Source organism: Pseudorca crassidens, chromosome 18 (genome assembly GCF_039906515.1).
Source record: "Pseudorca crassidens isolate mPseCra1 chromosome 18, mPseCra1.hap1, whole genome shotgun sequence".
Taxonomy (NCBI): Eukaryota; Metazoa; Chordata; class Mammalia; order Artiodactyla; family Delphinidae; genus Pseudorca; species Pseudorca crassidens.
This window is the reverse complement of record NC_090313.1, coordinates 56,714,580-56,722,433: the sequence shown is the minus strand read 5'-3', so window position 1 is coordinate 56,722,433 and position 7,854 is coordinate 56,714,580. Positions and strand designations below refer to the sequence as shown.

The 7,854-nt window shown below is 39.5% G+C and overlaps 1 non-coding gene across 1 annotated transcript; it reads right to left on the bottom strand.

Annotated features, from left to right (window-relative positions):
* Positions 1 to 225: 225 nt before the first annotated feature.
* Positions 226 to 332, bottom strand: LOC137211499 (U6 spliceosomal RNA). Its single transcript, XR_010937106.1, has one exon. It is a non-coding gene; the product is annotated as a U6 spliceosomal RNA (small nuclear RNA).
* Positions 333 to 7,854: the final 7,522 nt, after the last annotated feature.

Genomic DNA, 7,854 nt, shown 5'->3' with positions numbered 1-7,854 from the left:
TAAGAGTAAGAGTAAGAGTAAGAGTTGAAGCAGGAGGTCACGGAGGAAATGCAGAAGGTGATGGGCTGTGGGTGGGTGGACCTGTTAGTGTCGGAGGGTCACCTGTGAAGGCAGGGGGGTCGCTGTGGCTCACTGTGAGGTCTGAGACACTGGCGGTGGCGGCTCTGGCAACTGATCATTGTTGTGGGCCCTCTAGGATGTTGCTGTCTTCTCGCTAAGGCCTGGAAAAACATGGAACGCTTCACAAATTTGTGTGTCATCCTTGCACAGGGGCCATGCTAATCTTCTCTGTATCATTCCAATTTTAGTATATGTGCTGCCATAGCGAGCACTGTAATATGTTTTGAAGTCAGGAAGTGTGAGACCTCTGTCTTTGTGCTTCTTTCTTAAGATTGTTATGGAATAAGTAATTTTTTTAATGTTTAAAGCAGTATGTGTTTGGTTTTTGTTTTCAACGTGTCTCTTCTTTTTCCTAGTGCCAGCTCTTTGATTTTAGTTTCCATTCTTATTTTATAATCTCTTTTAGATTTTGTCAACTACTCTACAATGTGTGGTATTAAGTTTATTAATGGTTGTGTCTGCTCTTCTCCTTCAAATGGTTTTATTTCTTGTGTGGTTTGTAATTTTTTATTGTGAACGCTTGTTAAACTGGGGTTGTTTTCCCCATGTAAGTCAGGCACTCCCTTGTGGCTCAATTTTGCATTCACTTTTGCTTGGGCTTCAGGGGTTCAGCAGTAGTGGAGAAATTTTTATAATATCCTCTTGGCTTGAGTTTATTACACTCCCTATGCATTGTAACTTCTGATGCCATTTCTTGTGTGGGGTTTCAATTTCACGAAAGATTTTATTTGTTTTCCATTTAAATTCCCAGCAATTTGTAAGTTTCCTTTTCTCTTCCCTGAGCTGATGGGTAGAGCTCTTCTAGTCCTCTTTATCCAGACAGGGAAATTCTTTCAGGAACTTTGCTCTGTGCAGGAATTTTTTCCTACCTCACACTGCCCCTGGGCCATATCTCCTTTTCCTACCTTCAGGGTAGAACACACCCCTCCTACGACCCCACTCCCACCGCCATCTGACTCTGTTCCCAGCCCTAGCATCCAGGGCTGATATCCATACCCATGCCGCCTTGGGCTTCTCTCTCAACAGTTATTAGAATTACCACTCAGTGTTTGAGTTCTTTTTTCATCTTGGTTTCTTAAGGCTTTTCTCTTCCTTGCTCTCCTTTTCTTTCCTTCCTTCTTCTGAGTTGATTATGTGTTCTCTATTATTGCTCTGTGCTTTTACACAGCATTTCTGTGTGTTTTCAGTTGGATCAATAGTATCTGTGTGTGGAAGTGATGGTAATGGAAGGAAGCAACTGAATTCAGCTCATGTTGTCTGAGGATCTTGAGTGATCTTCTAAAAATAAAATATATCTTGTCATCCCCAGGTTAAAGCCTGCTGATGACTTGCTATTGCACTTGGGTAGGTAAACTCCAAAGTCCTTATTTTGGCTTAAAGTGTCCCATATGAGTTGACTCCTATCTCCCTTTGCAACCAGAGGTTATGGTACTTCCCCCCTCATTCAAAGCAGCCTTCTTTCTTTCCTTAGGGTTGTTGCTTCTGCCTGGAATGGACATCTCCATCCAGATGTCCAGATGACAGAATTTTCACCTTCCTAAAGAGGCTTTCCCTGGGACTTCCCTGGTGGTCCAGTGGTTAAGAATCCACCCTCCAGTGCAAGGGACACGGGTTCAATCCCTGGTTGGGGAACTAAGATCCCACATGCCATGGGGCAACTAAGCCTGTGCGCCACAACTAGAGAGCCTGTGAGCCACAACTAGATAGCCCACACACCACAACTACAGAGCCCATGCGCTCTGCAGCCCACACGCTACAACTAGACAGAAGCCTGTGCACCGCAACAAAGAGCCCGCACGCTGCGATGAAGATCCCGTGTGCCACAACTAAGACCCGATGCAGCCAAAAATAAATAAATATTTTTTAAAAAGGCTTTCCCTGACTACCCTACCAAAAGTACAACCCCACTCCTTCCTCTAATATCACCCCGATTCATAGTCTTCATGACACTTATCACTATGTTAATTAATATTAATTTAAGTTTTTACTTGTTCATTATTCATTTTGGAGGCCAGTTGGACAGCAGTTGCTGATGGAGAAGCAAAGAAATAATCAAGGATGAATCCTAGATCTGGGGCTTGAGCAAGTGCTTCTGAGAGAAATAGGTATAGGATGGAAATCAAGAGTTGTTTTTAAAAGGCTCATGTTTGAGATTTCTGTTCCTCATCCTAATGGATACATCAAGTGGGAAGTTGCATATAAAAGTCTGGAAGTCAAGCGAAAATCAGGGATGGAGATTTGAGATTTGAGATTTGGGCATCATCAGCATACAGATAATATTTAAAATCATATGACAGTAGTACCCAGGGAAAGAGTGAAGAGTCATTAGAAAAGAGAAGGTAATACATCTTTTAAAGCAATCACCAGTGTGGCATAGCTAGAGCTGCAAGGTAATTCCATTGAACAAATATGCACAAAACAAGGGAGGGCCTTTTGATGAAGAAATTAAGCAGCATGTTCCAAACTTTATTTAATTAGCTTACCTCTTACTCTTGTCAGTGGGAAGTTTGGTGCATGGAAACTCCAGTGATGGTCACTGTAGATTTCCAAAGGAGGAGAAATAAACTTTCTGACTCTGTCTCCAACAGAACTTGACCAAATGTAACAAGGATTTCATGAACATTGATTCGTTCCTTCTTTTCCATAGGAATTGGTGTGGGATATTCTGACAGAGATGACACATTGTTTTTGTCCAACACAAACAGTTATGTTAGAAATCTCTGGGAAGCTTTATCTTGGCAGTATCCCTGAAGGCTAGAGAATGGACCAGAAGAGAATTTTCTTCTCTCCTTGTTTTGGGGAGACTAAATTATACAGTTAAGCAAGTTATTTGGACTTCAGAGGAGCAGAGTAGTACTAAATTTCTTCAGACAATTTAGTTCAAGGTGGGAATTATGCTCTGTTGTTTTGAGATATGTGATAAGGCTGAAAAATTGTCAACTGTGATCCTGGTAATAGAATGAACAGGCTCTCTTTCTGCTCTGAATTCCTTGAGCTACAGATCAAATCTTGCTTTTAAATCTAGCTTACTTACTGCTCTCATTGTCTTCTAGACTTATTTAGGCTATAAAAGGTTTGCTTACAGATATGGATTGTTTATGCTTATGGTGTGGCTGCAACTTGCAGTATATCCATGCCTTTGCTTTATGATTTCAGTCAAAACAAAATTAAAGAATCATAATCACCCATGTTCAGGAAGTAATGAGGAATATTTTAAAGTTCATGTTTTCATAGATCTTTTGTCAAGAATAGGACTGAAGTTCCAAATGAGATGCATTTTCTATAATGCATGTGGTGGCCTGTCCTGAAATAGCTATTGTTTTTGTCATTCTGATTTGTTGGGAAGACAGTTGAATATTAAACAATAAAAAATAAGTTTTTGTACATGACATTTAATTTTTGGATAACCAGCAACCAAAATTCTCAGGCATTGATTGGGGTTAGTATATTCATCTCCACAGGTGTCCAGAAATGAAATGAAATGTCACCTAAAGCAGTAGACACACTTCATTACTATTATACCCCAAATTTCCTCCAGTAAAACATTTTATTAAAATTAAATGAAAAACCAAAAGCTGCACAATGATTGTTCCAGCAGCTTTAATGGGTTTTAGGATGGAGCACACCCCCTGCAGTTCTACAGTGGATATTTTATTATGCACAAGACAGTTATTCAGAGAATATTATACTATTCTTTCCTCATGTTTTTGGCTGTGTATTGAATCAACTAAATTGCCACTTATAAATTTCTGCTTAAAATCTCTGAGAAAATAGCTTTTGTTTCTATTTATAGGTGCGATATATACTTCCTGAAAATGTTTTCCCTCCTAATCATTCTCTCCTTTCTCATCATCTAGTTGTTCATTTAGCAAATATTTATTTATGTGCTGTGTTCATTCTTAGGGATAATCAAAGTTCCTAGGCCCTTATGGAGCTTATAATTTAGCCAAGTAGTCACATGACAACAAAACAACAGCGACAGAAACAGCTTGTTATACTTATTAAATGTTTACTATTTGCCAGATATTATTCTAGGTGAGGTCATGTATTAAATCACATAATCATTACTTTAAGATGTGGGAAAGTCCTATGAGATAGGTTCCATTTTTATCCCCATTTTATGGAAAAGGAAACACAGCTGCAGGGAAGTTTTAAGTAACTTACCCAATGTCACATGGCTAGAAGTGGCACTAACGATACAAGGTAATGAGATATAGGATGTTACGGATATTGTGAAGATCTGATATAGAGGCTCCTGACCTGGTGTCTTAGTCTGCTCAGGCTGCCATAACAAAATACCATAGGCTGGGTGTGGGTGTGAAACAACAGAGATTTATTTTCTCACAGTTCTGGAAGCTGGAAAGTCCAAGATCAAGCTTTGGCAGGGCTCAGTTTCTGATAAGGGCTTTCTTCTCTGGCTTGTAGATGGCTACCTTCTTCTTGTGTCCTCACATAGGAGAAAGAGAGCAAGCTTTCCAATACTCTTCTTTTAAGGGCACTAATCCCATCCTGAGGGCCCCCTCCTCATAACCTCATCTAAACCTAATTACCTCCCAAAGGCTCCAGCTCCAGATACTATCACATTGGAGGTTAGGGCTTCAACACATGAATTTTTGGGGGACGTAATTCAGCCATAGCACCAGGTTTTAGAAGTTTTCCAGGTCAAGGATTACAGACCCCTCTCCAGATGAGAAATAATGTTTAACAGCTATGAATAAGACTATTTAAAAAATATCTATCTTTGCTAGATCCCAAAAGAATTATAATGGGTTACTGTGTGGATTAGCTTTTTAAGGCCTTTAAGCTTTGGTTTTTTCATCTATAATTTGGGAGGAGAGTTGTATACTTACATATCTACAGCATTTCTATATGTTAACAGTATATATTTCCATATATGAATATATATGTGAATGGTAAGGTGTGCATGTATGTGTGTGGGGTAGTCAGTGATCTTTTTTGGTATTTTCATATGTGAAGCACTTTTTTTTAAAATAAATTTATTTATTCATTTATTTACTTTTGGCTGTGTTGGGTCTTTGTTGCTACACCCAAGCTTTTTCTAGTTGTGGTGAGTAGGGGCTATGCTTTGTTGCGGTGTGCGGGCTTCTCATTGCGGTGGCTTCTCTTGTTGCAGAGCATGGGCTCTAGGTGTACAGGCTTCAGTAGTTGTGGCACGTGGGCTCAGTAGTTGTGGCTTGCGGGCTCTAGAGAGCAGGCTCAGTAGTTGTGGTGCACCGGCTTAGTTGCTCCACTGCATGTGGGATCTTCCCGGACCAGGGCTTGAACCCATGTCCCCAGCATTGGCAGGTGGATTCCTAACCCCTGCGCCACCAGGGAAGTCCTCATATGTGCAGCACTTTTTAAAGTGCTTTTTAAAGCACTTGGTAAAGTAAATATGTTTTATCTCACCTGATCATCACAAGTGAGGTGTTATTTTTATTGTCATTTTTACATGTGTAGAAATCTAAGCTAAGAGATCAAGTTTCTTTCTTTTTCAAGGTCTTGCATGCAGTTGGTACGTGGCCAAGCCAAGGTAAGGTACAAGCTGCAGACTTCTGATTCTGGGTGAGCACTTTTCGTCTGCTCCACGGCTGCCTGGTGCTGGAGTACATTTTGCCTGACACCTGGGCTCTGAAAAAGATATTTATTCTCTCGTATGCTCAGCTGACATTTCATTTTGCTTCCTTGCCATCCATGACTACACCACAGTGTTCAGCGTTTCAGTACATTTTTGAAGTATTGATTTTCAGCTGGCCCCCATCTCAAAGGCCCTACCACACACCCATTTCTATTTGCCTCACTTGAGCTCACCATATATTGTTACTAAGAGTTCCTGGTTTACTCTTGCTCAGTTTACATGCAGACTTGCAGAGTTTTACCACAGCTCCAGTACTAGAAAAATAGCCGAGTTTCAGAAATGGGAGCAGGTTTTGCTGATTTTTAAGGTTAAAATAATCCTCTTTATACATGTAGAAATATATGCATTTGAATCGTTTCATAAAATCTATATATTGGGTAATATAATACCTTTTTTTAAGTGAAATATTTCTTCTTTATTTGCCCTTACCTACTTTCCTGACCCATGTCAGCCTCCACCCCCAGCTAGTCCATGTGTATAATCTAGCATGTGCCCTTCTAAATAATTCTCAGTGCTCAGCTTGTAAAGTCACATGTTTATATATGTGTGTGTTTTACAAAAACAGATCATTGTTCTACAAAAATGGGTTCATATTATTATTCTTACATGCACTTTACATCTTCTTGCTTTTTTCTTTCAACATGAGATCATGGAAAATGCTCCAGGTCAACTGTCAGAACTCTAGTTATTCTTTCAGTATTTTAAAATTCAAACTGGAAAATTTAAGACATATACAAAGATAGAGAAAATAATATGTTGAATCCCCATTGCCCATCAGCTGGCTTCAACAACTATTGGCATTTTGTTAATCTTATTTCATCTATTCTGCCTGACTTAATTTTTTTTTTCATTTATTTTTTGCTGGAATATTTTTTTAAGCAAACCTAGACTTTGTTATTTTTATGCAGTAAACACTTCAGTATTTTTCACTAACAGAGATGTTTAAAAAAACATAACCATATACCATTATCAGTTAAAATTTATAATCGTTCTTTAAAATCATCTATTATCCAGTTCATGTTCAAATCCCCCCAATTGCCTCAAAAATGTCCTCTTTCAATAGTTGGTTTGCTTGAGGATTTGAATGCCAAACATTGCATTTTCCTGATAAGTCTTATGAATTGCTTTTAAATTTATGACAGTTTTCCCTTCCCCTCCCCCTTTAATGCCCCAATTATTGAAGAAACCAGGTTATTTTCTTTGTAGAACTTCCCACCTTCTAGATTTGGCTTATTGTATCCTTATGGTGTCAATAACACATTCTTCTACCACGTTTTTCCTTTACATACTTACTTGAATATAGAGGATTGACTAGATTCAGGTTCAGTTCTTTATTTTTTTATTAATTTATTTTTATTTTTGGCTCTTTTGGGTCTGTTGCTGTGCGCAGGCTTTCTCTAGTTGCAGTGAGCAGGGGCTACTCTTTGTTGCGGTGCAGGGGCTTCTCATTGTGGTTGCTTCTCTTGTTGCAGAGCACAGGCTCTAGGCGTGCAGGCTTCAGTAGTTGTGGCACATGGGTTCAGTAGTTGTGGCTCGTGGGCTCTAGAGCGCAGACTCAGTAGTTGTGGCGCACGGGCTTAGTTGCTCTGCAGCATGTGGGGTCTTCCTGGACCAGGGCTCGAACCCGTGTTTCGTGCATCGGCAGGCGGATTCTTAACCACTGCACCACCAGGGAAGTCCAAGTTCAGTTCTTTCAGCAAAAACACTTAATAGCTGGTGCTGTGTGCTTCCTCTTGCATCAGCGTTGGGAAGAATAGAACATTGGCTGGCCTGCTTTAAGTGACATTGAAATACATCAGTGGGTTCAAGTGTGGTTAGCTTCCTCTCCCGTATAAACTTCCTCATTAACCTTTCCTAATGGTTTTAGCGTTCAGAATTGAACATTAGTTACATCCATTATTTCACTCAGAGTTGAAAAATGATTTTCTAAATCTATTAATATTTTTCTGCATTTATTCTCTGGAATTATTCTATGAAGACCTCTCCCTTGTCAATCGTTGGTAATCCCAAAGAGCAATTGTATAGGAAGGGCAGAATAAAGGCTTGATCCTTTCCTTTTATTTGTCAATTTTATGAAAAATGAGTTGGTGCTTTAA